The sequence below is a fragment of the Acipenser ruthenus genome, chromosome 2 (genome assembly GCF_902713425.1).
Source record: "Acipenser ruthenus chromosome 2, fAciRut3.2 maternal haplotype, whole genome shotgun sequence".
NCBI classification, from domain to species: Eukaryota; Metazoa; Chordata; class Actinopteri; order Acipenseriformes; family Acipenseridae; genus Acipenser; species Acipenser ruthenus.
In genome coordinates, this window is record NC_081190.1 from 90,421,481 (window position 1) to 90,434,732 (window position 13,252).

The window sequence follows — 13,252 nt, forward strand, 5'->3', positions numbered from 1 at the left end:
GCACTATGCACTCGGGGTGTGGAGTGTTCGAGAGTGGAGAACGGGAGAGAGAGAGAGGAAGAAAACAATTGCTAAAACGTGCTGGAGTATCCAGCACGAAACTTACTTGTTTGTTTATTCGTTCGGCCCTCGTGCCCTTTTGTTTGGTGTTTTGTTAAATCTTTTGTTTTTGTTTTGTTTATTAAATACGCTGAGTGCACCAGCACTCAGCTTCAACCGCCCATCCACTGTTTTGGTTTGAGTTACTTCCTGGTCCGTGACGTCATCCACATCACCACTGCGAGCCAGACTGCCACATGGAGGTAAGGCCGATGGGCCTGTAGCACATACTAAATGTGAATTTGATTGATGGAGTGGAGCAACAACACTGTTAGCATTCAGATTGGACTGTCCAACAGTTATATCAAAAATCAGTATTTCATGTTGATTTTAAATTGTATATATATATATACATAAAGACCCTTCCCTAATTAACTATATCATCTATATTTAATGTTTTTTTAATGTGTAGGTGTAACAGGGCGAGGAGCCATGTACGTTTATTTCTTTATTTTTAGAACAGGGTTTCCTCCTCCACCCAGTGTTATTTTGTATTTTTGTTTTATGATTTATTATGTATTTATATGATGGCTTAGCCGTCCGATTGTTTGTTATTGTTTTGTTTTATTTCAACTTGTTCTGGCAGAGGCGAGGTTGGTTGCTCATCCTCTGCCAGGAGTAATTGTGGCCATCTCCCAAAATAATTAAGTGATTAATTTGTTGCTAAATCGGGAGATGGTCACCTGCATATAAACCTACAGCGCTCTCCGTTCCGGGTTATTGACCTGAGGGAAGACTATTGTAAAAATTCATGAATACTAAGTAAACACAACATTTGTCAAGTCAGAGTTCTTTGTCAAATTATAAAAACCAAACTCACAGAAATGTATACAAAATCATAACCGTCTCAGATACTTATATAAACTCATAAGTTTATATAAGTAAACTTCTCAGTAAATTAGCTGTGTGATTTGGAATACCTTTTCTGCATTATGCATTATTTTGTCTGCAGTGTGAAACATGTCTTACAAAACTTTACCGGGAGGCTATTGTAACGTGCCTCACAGGGTAATTTATCATTCCGGTCACTTATCATAATGTGATGTTTAGCTTTGAAAATCCAATTTGTTTTCATATTTCCTGACACTGTAGAGCAAATTGCATAGGCGCAATTTATTATGAAAGAGCAGCGTGATGAATTGGGATTTTCTATGTCTGCAGAAAGAGAGCTGAATTCATACATGAATACATGAGGGAGTGTGTACAAGAGACAGCAGCTGCTGTTTGGCACAGCTATTTTTAGGTGAACCTATACTTTGTCAGATTACACTTGTTCTTCACATTGAGGACCACCCATTCCCATTAAGGTAATGCCTAGGGCTATTTCTATAAGCCCCATGCTAGCAATTCTTCAGGGGAGACTTGATGATTTCAAGACAACAGGAATTTGTCTTGACTGTAATGCTCTGCCCATTTAACAAATTGCAGCCTTCATTTTTCAACCTTGAATGTGTTGCTTGCCAGCCCAATTTAATTCCTTTTGGATGCTCTTGAGTTTGTAAGTATCCAGAGTCTTGAGTCAAGGTTCGAAATGCTTGTTGCCTGTCACGAGTGTTATGTATTATAAATGCATAAATCAAATAGCATCTTGGGCTCAAGACCTATAGACTGGGGTTCAATTCCAAGTCACTATCTAGGGGTCACCAAAGACTAAACAAATAGCACTGTGCTGAACACAGGTGCAAGGTATGGTGTTATCAGAGAGATGTTTTCAACCCAGGAACAAGGAATTGACTAACTGTATATTTGAGTTTGTATATGTTTGTGTCTGGAACAACATTATAACTCACACCAAGAAATTGATAGAGTTTAGATATTGTTAGGCAAACATAGTGGAAGTAGAGTTCACAGTGTTCAGCTTCACACACATGCAGTTAGGTAGGATGTATAAGACAGGCACTCATTAGTTACCTGAATCCTCTCCAAATGATAGATCATCACCTCACTTGAGCTGATTTCTGTTTATAACTAGGTACTACATCTGTTGTGTCTAATGATCAATGTTTACACTATAGATGTGTAACTTCTGCATAATGGAATAAATAAATGGAAGCTTATTAGCATAGTCATTGGTATTGTGTGCACTCATTTGCAGACATCAAATTAAATTACTCCCAACTGGGATTAGACACACACCAATGCATAAATGGTAGGGGGTCTGCAAAAAGAGCACTTTGCAGAAGGATTACTCCTGTTTCTGAGTCAAGATACTCTGATTTTGTGTAATTACTCTTAAATATATATATATATATATATATATATATATATATATATATATATATATATATATATATATATATATATATATATATATTACTATTTTAAACACACTAGGGTGGTATAGCACCCCTTGCCGCTGACAAAGTATTAAAATGCAAAGAATTATAATGTGCAATTTGTCCCACAAGTTCCAATGTAGGATGACTGGGAGGGACATTTCTTCTCAATTTTTCCCTCCAAAATTTGTTTTTGCAATGGTAACTGGTGCGACATCCTCAACGGGTAAATGACATCTTGTTAACACTTTACATGAAGTGTCTCTAATTACTGTGTTTTTACATAGTAGTTAGAGTGATATCATGCAAAACAATGTACACATTAAGTACATTGTAGCTATGCATAATAACATTGTTATTATTTGCAAGTACACATTTACTAAGTACCTACTATGTAAATACATAATAATTAATGTAAAATTAATGTAAAATGTTAGCGAAATCTTTAGCAACTGTCCATTTTTGGTGATCCAGATTGAACTTAGTTTGGTATGTTTTGGGATTCAGGCTTCTTCTCCATGCACACTGGATATTTTGCCTTTTGTGGATTATATATATATATATATATATATATATATATATATATATATATATATATATATTTTTTTTTGTTAGATTTTTGCATAGCGTCATATTCTGTTGGCGTTTAGGAGATTAGATTCAGTTCAACAGGGATTTCCTGGAGACATCAAAGGGTTAAAACTCAATTTCAGAAAACAGAAGCTGTTTAATAAAAAAAAAATGAAGATTGAAAGCAGAAAAATAAGAATTACCACCCACTTGAACACCCACAACCCCCCCTTGCCCCACAGTAGCACTAAACTCACACCCCAGATCTTTGGTCTCTTGACCAGAGGATAAATAAACATGCACTGATACCAACTAGGGACTTGTACACCAGCGAAAAAATAGGCAGGACGTTTTATTACAGAAGCAATTAAACAGAAGTTGGGGAAGGGGGTGAGGTGAAAAAGTCAATGCATTCCCCCTGAGACTCATATAACCCTTAATGGCCTACCTACAGTTGCTGTTTCCCACTGCTTTCCTCCAAGAGAACCATGTTGTTGGAATGGTTCATAAAGGATTAACATATTTTACAGAGCTGAGATCACTGCCAGTTGTAAAGGTATTCTAAATAAGCTAAACTGATCCAATGCATCCTGCTTAACTGTGAGCTGGAAATTAGGGGAGGGAAAGGCTAGATTTGCGAGTTCTCACACGTTTTTATACATCATTTTATAATATGCATTACTACATGGATGAATGAAAGAATAATAACATACTATATCATATTTTAAATCATGGAACAATATTTAGCCAATTTGGGGGTTATTGGTGTATGATGTTGTAACAGGGGAGATCTGGACTGACTATTTGAAACATCCGTATTACTGCAGGTAGAGGGCAGAAGTCTCGTGGGATCCACCTGTCGGTCATGGCGATGACACGGAGAGGTGGGAAAGACTGTGCTTTCCCTCTCTCTGAGTGGCTGAGGGGCTGGCCTTGGGAGACTGCTCAGCCCATAAGAACTGGCTTGGTTGTGCACTCGGGTGGCCGTGTTCGGGGAAATACAGTGACGCTGGCAGAAGAGGCCAGAGTGAAACAAGGAGCAGGTGAGCCCGCCTGAGGGGACAGCCTTGCATAAAAACTAATTTCACAAAGCAATATAAATAAATACGTACCCGAGGGGACGTGTGTAGATGTGCGGGGAACCCTGGCCAACCCCAGTGTATTGGGACAACTAAGTGTAGGACGGAGACTCGTACTGACCGGCTTAGCGGCAGTGGGGGCACTGCATAAGCAGCACTTTTGTTTGTAGTTTTATTACTGTGTTTTATTTTCCCTTTTTCTTTCGCCTTCTGTTTTCATTATTATTTTTGAGCACTTGTAGGTAGGTCCTGTTTTACTGTCGGCAGTATACAGGCCACGGACAACAGCGCCCTCTGCGGGCTAAAATACATTTTAAAAAGAAAATAAATAAATCTGGGCACCTGTGCGGTGTTTGCAAATAAAATCTTCTGTCTCCCGTGTCAGTGAATACCCCCACCCTTCCACAGATGTTTTAAGAGATCTACAAGTAGACTAAACAGGTTTACCCCAATTTGACTGTTAAACGCATGTTCTCCACTAGACAACAGACAAGAAAACAGTAGCCCATCATAGTTTATTCTAATATACTTAACTGTTATAGAATTATTTTTCTTCTTCTTTGGTATGGCATTTGAAAAGCAACGAGCAACAGTTTTGTAAGCCATCCGGGGTAGGTGAGTGGAGTCCACTTGTTCAGCCAGAATCCATGTGTACTGGGCAATCATCAGTGATGTGCTTGATGGTTTGCACCTCACCGCATTCACAGCTTGCTGAGTCTTTGATATGCACACCTCTCATGCGTTGTTGGGTCGCGGTTGAGAGCGAGCTACTGTTGTCGGGGCAAGGAGAAACCAGGCCATTCCTTCTTTGGATCTTCTCCAGCGTATGTTTAAAAAAGCAGTGTATACAGCATAGATATAGCATTGCAATTTCAAGACCACGTCACTAACATACTTTGCATAAAATATTTTCTAAACAAAGTTGTTACGGCACCTACATGGACTGAATTTGCTAAACTTAAATAAATGACCAACAAAATAATGAGAAAGTGTTTACCTGCGCTGGGGAAAATAAACAAATACCGCTGGGGAAGGGCTAAAATAATATAAATACAACTTCCGACAAAACTACCAGAGAAAAAAAATAACACAAACAACTAGATTTGTTCCCAGAGAAAGGAAGTGATATCATAATTAACCCTTTGCGGTCCATTTATTAATCGCGCGTCAGGCACGCCAAGTCTAATTAATTTTCACACGCGCAGTTAATTTTATACGCGCTGTTTAAAAGTATTTTTTTTCACAGTCAAACGGGTTTAAATGGCCCTGCATATCAACAAAGCACACACTAGGCATCTCCAGCCCCTCCCCAGCCTTTTGTTTGCTATAGCGTTCAGCTGTGTAAGAAATAAATAATAATAATAATAATAGTCGTACATACCGATCGATCATCTCCAGATCACTCGTTTTATCACCAAACTCCTCAATAATGCGATCCAAGTCATTATTTTATTACTATAACATCTGAAAAAAGCTCTGCAAATGTCCATGATAGTCTCAGTGCGCTGATGCACTTAGCCAGTGTGTTTATTATGGACGCCCATTATCTGATACCTGATACCATGTATGACTATTCATGAAATACGCCTTTTTTTTTTTTTTTTTTTTTCCCGACTTGTCTCGGCTCCTGTCGCTACCACTCGGCAATTGAATGGTTTTCTCGGCTTTTTCTGGAGAAAAAACGACTAAACACCCGTTTATTGCGTTGCTATAATGATGTCGGACCCAGTCCGACAAAGGACCTGTGAGGAATAATTGCAATGTCGGACCCAGTCCGACAATGGACCGCAAAGGGTTAAGGCCCTGTGAAAATCGCAGAATTTTGTATTTCTAATTCACGGCAGTGCCACGGGTAAAGTATCATATTTCGCGGAATGTGCACGGAAATATATTATATATTACAGATTATTATTATTACTTTTTAAAAAGCAAATATACAGATCAATGCACTGACATCAAAATTAACATCAAAGTTATTCAAGCACTTTACAATAGTTTGTGAAACGGTGTTGTAATTAACAGCCTGTTTGTAAAGTGTATCTGCAAGGACAGCGCTCAGTTCTAGTACGTCAGATGCATGTTCACCATTCTTGCAAACCAAATACAATGTGTAACCCATACTGATCTTGTGCATCTGTCGACTTGTCAGTGTAACCAGTGACAATCAACCAGACTGTTTTACCAATTCCATAATCTCCTGCTTGTGATACTCGGCAACTTTAGGTAAGTAATCACGTCTCAGCTGGGCTGATGAAGGAAACGCTCCACCATTTGATACACTCTGAAGCATTTCCGTAACTTTTGGTTTTCCAATTTTTCAAAAGGGATATTTGTGCAAACAAACGCCTCTGTCAGGTCAAAATTTAATAAGTGGACTTTTGGAATATGGAAGTCTCCGTTTTTTGTTTCTTTGCAAGTTAAGCAGCCGCAGTACTGCTCTGGCTTTCCGCCTTTCTCTTTCGGTGAATACTTGCTGTCAACAGACGAGTTTCGGTAGTGATCTACAGTAACATTGCAGGACGTACAGAAGGACGTACAGAAGTGCTGTGTAAACTCCTGCTAGATACTGCTTTACCTGATCTGATGCAGACACATTTTTAGCCTTTTTAGAGACATCCATTTTCTTGTTTACAGTCTGTAGTATTTTAATTTCCCGCTTAGATTGCATATAGTCACATGACAATCACTGCACAGCACTGTCTACATGGTGAATATTACCTTATAACAATACAAGTAATACAATAAGAGCAAGAAATACAAAATAATGCGCTCCAAGTCATTATTTTATTACTATAACATCTCAAAAAGCTCTGCAAATGTCTGTGATATTCTTTGAGCACTGGATGCAGAAGCAGCTATCTTGTTTGTTTATGGCCATGTTATCTCTGGTGCCGGGGCTATGTGTATTGCTCAGATCCGCCCCCCTTTTTTTCAGCTTTTCTCGACTCCTATCAGTCTCATTCGGCCATTGAATGGTTTTCTCTGCTTTTTCCGGAGAAAAAACGACTAGAGACCTGTGTTTTAACTCTTTTTGATGATGTCGGACAGGAAAGGGAAAACTGTAATGTCGGACCTGGCCGACATAGGACCGCAAAGGGTTAAACCATTCTTGTTCAAGGGGAATTGGGGTTTTGGTATCCTCACCTGGTTTGGCTGTGATGTGCTACAATATAATAGGAACAGTATAATAACACATGTTACAGCAATATATATCTGTGACAGAGAAAGAATGAATCTTGGTTATAAATCTCCCTCCCAATCTGTGAGGGTGCTGTGTAAAAGCATCAGAGTGCCCCAGACTGGATGGTCTGACAGTTCATTCCAGGGAAAGGTGGAAGTCGGCCATATACAAATTCGCCAGAGCTACGGTACACAAAGTCTACAGGTAACCAGGGACAGAGGCAGATAGATTAGTTCCTGCTTCTAGTAATTTTAACTTACTACATTTGGTGACATTGTAAGGTGGTGTTTGAATTGGCTGAGTTAGTGTGTGAGTAGTACCATGTGAGTGGCTAAATTGATTAGCAGTTGATTTTGCTATTTGATTGGTTTCCACGCAGTTTAGTTGGTTCTTTTGCCAAGCAGGTGTAACATTAATCAAGCAGCTTATTTCGGCACCAGCACACAGAAGAGCCTCAACAAAAGAGCCGGGAGTCTAGCTGTGGGAGTCTACAGGTAACCAGCGTCTGAAGCAAGATAGGTAATTGATCCTGCTCCTAGTAATTTTTGAATTAACTATGTAAGTATCATTATCTGGTGTTTCTATTTGGGGAGGAGTGTATGATTTTATCCCAGGCAGTGTGTTTATTTGAGTAATACATTTGTAATTTTGTAAATTGTATCAGGGAGGGTGGTTTAACTTGAATAGAGCAGTTTGCATTTGAATTGGTCTCCACACAGCTCCTGTAGTTGTGTGATCCCATCAAAGTGTGTGAAACTATTGTCTCCAGAGCAGTTAGCAGCTAGTTCCCTTGCTAAGTGAAGGGAGTTATTTAAGGGTGGGCATCTAGTAATTAGTTCAGTCTACAGGTAAACAGGGACAGAGGCAGATAGATTAGTTCCTGCTTCTAGTAATTTTAACTTACTACATTTGGTGACATTGTAAGGTGGTGTTTGAATTGGCTGAGTTAGTGTGTGAGTAGTACCAGGTGAGTGGCTAAATTGATTAGCAGTTGATTTTGCTATTTGATTGGTTTCCACGCAGTTTAGTCGGTTCTTTTGCCAAGCAGGTGTAACATTAATCAAGCAGCTTATTTCAGCGCCAGCAAACAGAAGAGCCTCAACAAAAGAGCCGGGAGTCTAGCTGTGGGAGTCTAGCTGTGGGAGTCCAGCGAGGGGAGGCCTGCGCTGAGATGCTGTTCGACTAGATCCGAACCTGACGGGCCTCTAGAAGAAGCTATCTACTAGTCAGGTCTGCACCCTCCACCCTACTGCTCCTACTGTGCCTTTTGTCTTGCTTGTCCTGCTATGACTGTCTCTCACATCCCTGTTCTGTCCTCCCGTCCTCGTCCTCTGCCCTCCCTCCGCTGCTGCTCCTCCAACCCCTCTAACCTAATTTCTCTGCCTCTCCCCTCCTCCCGCACACTCTCTGGTGCACTCTGGAACTGTCACTCTTCTGCTAACAAAGCTGATTTCATCTCTGCCTTTGCCTCCCACCTCTCGCTCGATTTCCTTGCTCTCACTGAAACCTGGCTGTCCCCTGATAACACTGTTACTCCTGCTGCCCTGTCCTCTCTCTACGTCCTGTCCCATACCCCGCGTCTCACTGTACGGGGAGGTGGGACGGGTCTTCTCCTCTCTCCCTCCTTACTCTTTTCTGTCCCCTCCGATCTCACCTCACTCTCTGTCAATACCTTTGAATTTCATGCAGTCCAACTAACCTCTCCCTGTCAACTCCTGCTCATTGTTCTGTATCGCCCCCCTGGGCCTCTCACTCACTTTCTGGATGAACTCGACTATCTACTCTCCTCCCTCCCCTCTCTGTCTACCCTGACTGTCCTGTTGGGTGACTTCAACATCCATCTCTCCAACCCCAGCCACTCTGCTGGATTCCTCCCTCTCCTCCACTCCTTCGACTTCTGTCTCTCTCAGTCCCCTCCTACCTACAAAGCTGGCCGTCAACTGGACCTCACCTTCTCCAGGGCCTGCTGCCCCTCCACCCTCTCTGTCACCCCCCTGGACCTCTCTGATCACTATTTCATCTCTTTTTCTCTGTCTCTCCCCCCTCTCCCTGCTCCTCCTACCCCCACTATCACCTCTCGCCGTAACCTCCGCTCTCTCTCCCCCTCTGTCCTTGCCTCCACTGCTCTCTCTCACCTCCCTCCTATCGACTCCTTTTCACAACTCTCCGTAGACTCTGCTACCTCCACCCTCTTCTCCTCACTCACCTACTCCATTGACTCCCTCTGTCCCCTCACCTCCCGACCTGCTCGCCCCTCCCCTCCCCATCCCTGGCTCTCCTCTGCTCTCCGCTCGGCAAGAATCGCACTGCGATCTGCTGAAAAGAAATGGAAGAGAACCAAACTCCCTGCTGCCCTAGACCTTTACCGCACTCTCCTCTCCTCCTTCTCCTCTACTCTCTCCTCTGCTAAATGTGCTTATTTCCAATCTGTAATCCAAGCCTCCACTAACAACCCACGTAAACTATTCTCTATCTTCTCCTCCCTCCTAAACACTCCCCCCCTCCTCCTCCCTCCTCTATCTCCCCTGATGACTTCGCCTCCTTCTTCTCTTCTAAAATCTCAGATATCCGCAAGCTCTTTAACACCTCTCCCTCCCCCGCACCCCCTCCTGCTCCAACCCCTACACCCACTACATCCCCTACTAACTCGCCCTCCTTCTCCACCTTCTTGCCCCTCTCAGACTCTGACCTCTCCTCCCTGCTCCAGGGTCACAAACCCACCACGTGTGCCTTGGACCCCCTCCCCACTCACCACTTTCAAGCTTCTGCTCCTGCTCTACTCCCCTTCATCTCCTCCCTCCTCAACACCTCTCTACTTTCTGGTATCTTTCCCCCTGCCTTCAAAAAAGCCCCGCCTCCCTCCAGAGCTACCGTCCTGTCTCCCTCCTACCCTTCCTCTCCAAAACCCTCGAGCGGACTGTACACCGCTAGCTCTCTGCTTTCCTGTCCAACCACTCTCTGCTTGACCCTCTCCAATCTGGCTTCCGCTCTGCCCACTCCACTGAAACCGCCCTCCTGTCTGTCACCAACTCACTTAAGTGTGCCCGAGCTGCCTCTCTCTCCTCTGTCCTAATTCTCCTCGACCTCTCTGCTGCCTTTGACACTGTTGATCACTCTATTCTACTATCATCTCTTGCTGACCTGGGGATCTCTGGCACTGCACTGGCCTGGTTCTTCTCCTACCTCTCCAACCGCACTTACTAAGTAACCTGGCCTGGAGCAACCTCCACACCTCACCCTCTCTTAACTGGAGTCCTCCAAGGGTCAGTCTTGGGTCCTCTCCTGTTCTCTCTCTACACCTGCTCCCTGGGCCCCCTCATCGCATCCTATGGTTTCTCATACCATTTCTATGCTGATGATGCTCAGATTTTCCTCTCCTTCTCCACCTCTGACTCCACCATCTCCTCCCGTATCTCTACCTGTCTGTCTGCTATTTCCTCCTGGATGCACTCGCATCACCTCAAACTCAACCTCTCTAAATCTGACCTCCTTTTCTTTCCCTCCTCCTCCCCCTCCTCTGATCTCTCTATCTATGTTCCTCTGGAATCTACCACACTCTCTCCCTCTTCTTCAGCTAAGAACCTTGGAGTCACCCTGGACCGCTGCCTCTCTTATTCCCAGCACATCTCCACTCTGGCACGCACTTGCCAATTCTTCCTGAGCAACATCCGAAGAATCCGACCCTTCCTCACCAACTATGCTACCCAGCTCCTGGTACTCTCCCGCCTAGACTACTGCAACTCCCTCCTGGCTGGCCTCCCTGCGTCCGCCACCCGTCCGCTCCAGCTCATCCATAACTCTGCTGCCCGCCTGGTGTTCTCTCTGCCTCGCTTCGCCCACGCTACTCCACTACTCCGCTCGCTCCACTGGCTCCCGATCACCGCTTGCATCCAGTTCAAGACTCTTGTACTAGCCTACAGATGCCTTGACCAGACTGCACCCAGCTACCTCCAGACCCTCATCTCTCCCTACACCCCCACTCGACCTCTCCGCTCCGCCTGCACTAGAAGACTAGCTCTACCTCCGCTACGCTCCCCTGCCTCCAGATCCCGCTCCTTCTCCACCCTTGCTCCGCAGTGGTGGAATGACCTTCCTACAGATGTCAGGACTGCCCAGTCCCTGACCACATTCCGGCGCCTCCTTAAGACTCACCTCTTCAAACAGCACCTGTAGAACTCCTCTGTTTGTATCCTGGGACACTATCACCCTTCATGTAAATGTGCTTTATTTTGCTCTTATCTGCCCCCTATTTTACTGCATTTAATCCTGTACTTCAGAATACTGTAATCTGCCAAGTGTTTAACCTGTAGTACTTTGTATTTAATCATATCCTGATGTAACTATCACTATTTAATCATATCCTGATGTAACTATCACTATTATCTGCTGTATTATTGAATTGTGGTTTGTCACACTTGTACTTTGCTTGAACAAAAGTTATTGTATTTCTTGCTCTTATTGTATTACTTGTATTGTAACACTTGAAATGTATTTGCTTACGATTGTAAGTCGCCCTGGATAAGGGCGTCTGCTAAGAAATAAATAATAATAATAAAATAATAATAAAGTCATCGCCCCAGAAGGGAAGTGATGTGGCAACCATGGGTTGTAGGAGAAACGGTTGCACTCGCTAACCAAGTGGACATGACTGATGGTACAAAAGGGGACATTGCTAGGCGATCTGTTCTTTTTTTATGGTTAAGAGAGAACCGTTAAAGGAAAACAAAAATGGTATTGTGAGTGTTTAGCGTTTGTTTGCTTTGTCATGTCTAATTATATACATGTTTGTTTATTAGACGGCTAACACGTACCGGGAGCTGTCGCTAAAGGCCAGCACCAACCCGGACAACACTTCGCAACTGTACACAAATAAATTGTATTTCACCACTTGCACATTAGCACTCACTCTGGACTTGTGATCGTGTGTGTGTCTTTGTGTGTGTGATACTGTGTTTGTTATTTCGAGACTGTAACCTGTTGTTTGAAACAGTGCAATACACACTGGTGTGTATTGCCTGGGTTTATTCTTTGCAGTCACCAGACCGGGATTACAAAAATAAACCACTGTTTGCATCGTGAACCTTATTGTCTGTCGTCTGTTTCATAATCACATGACCTCTACACCTGCACACTACAAACCACTTTGCTACACGTGGTGTCAGAACAGAGGATGAATCACGCTACACTGTCAGCGCTGTTGGAGGTGCTGGATAACAGATGGGAGGCCGAGAAGAGAAGGGGAGAATAGAGGTACACGGCTCTAATTGAGAGGGTTGATATTGTGATGCTACCCAATGCATCAACTGGACCCGTGATCACGATTTGCTACTCCTGCCCATTGCCTTATCAGCAACGGGACAGATACTTAACCTCAGCTCCCTCTGCCCCTCCTATTTGTTTCAGGTGCCAACAACCAGGACACCTTACCAGGTCATGCCTATTTGGCATCAGAAGTGGGTAAGCGATGAGGAAATAGACGGGAGGGGCCTTGTGTTGTTGAAATGGTTATAGGGAAAGTGAAAACCCACACATTAGTGGACACAGGGTATGAGCAGACCTTAATTCGAACAGCTCTCTTGGGCGGTGTGTCGTGGCAACCACAAGGTCAGATGGCTATCTCTTGTATCCATGGATAAACACCAACATACCCCATACTAAAAGTATATTTATCGGTGAGACCGATCAAACGTCACCTGGTAGTAGGGTAGCAGAAAGGCTACCACACCCAGTAATTCTGGGCCGGGACTGGCCAAACTATAAGGAATTGGTGAAATTAATGGCAGCCCCGGTCACACACGTAAACATGGCAGAAAAAGAGAAAGGGGAACCGATTGGTGAGATTTTCCCCTTTATAACTGATGTTTTTCCCCACTTTTTGTCCTAGAAAAACAAAAAGAGAGAGACGGATCGGAAAATGGGAGGGAGCATCAATGAGACTAGGCTGGGGTCTGGTGAGAGAATGCTCTGATGGTATCAAAAGCCAGTCAAAGGGAGTTGGTATGCAGTGTGACCGAGCAGGCGAGGTTACTGGGCCATCCAAGGCAGAG

At 43.5% G+C, this 13,252-nt stretch overlaps 1 pseudogene; it reads left to right on the forward strand.

Moving 5' to 3' along the window:
* The first annotated feature begins 8,611 nt into the window (after positions 1–8,611).
* On the forward strand, positions 8,612–11,743 carry LOC131705289 (mucin-2-like; annotated as a pseudogene).
* The last annotated feature ends 1,509 nt before the right edge of the window (positions 11,744–13,252 follow it).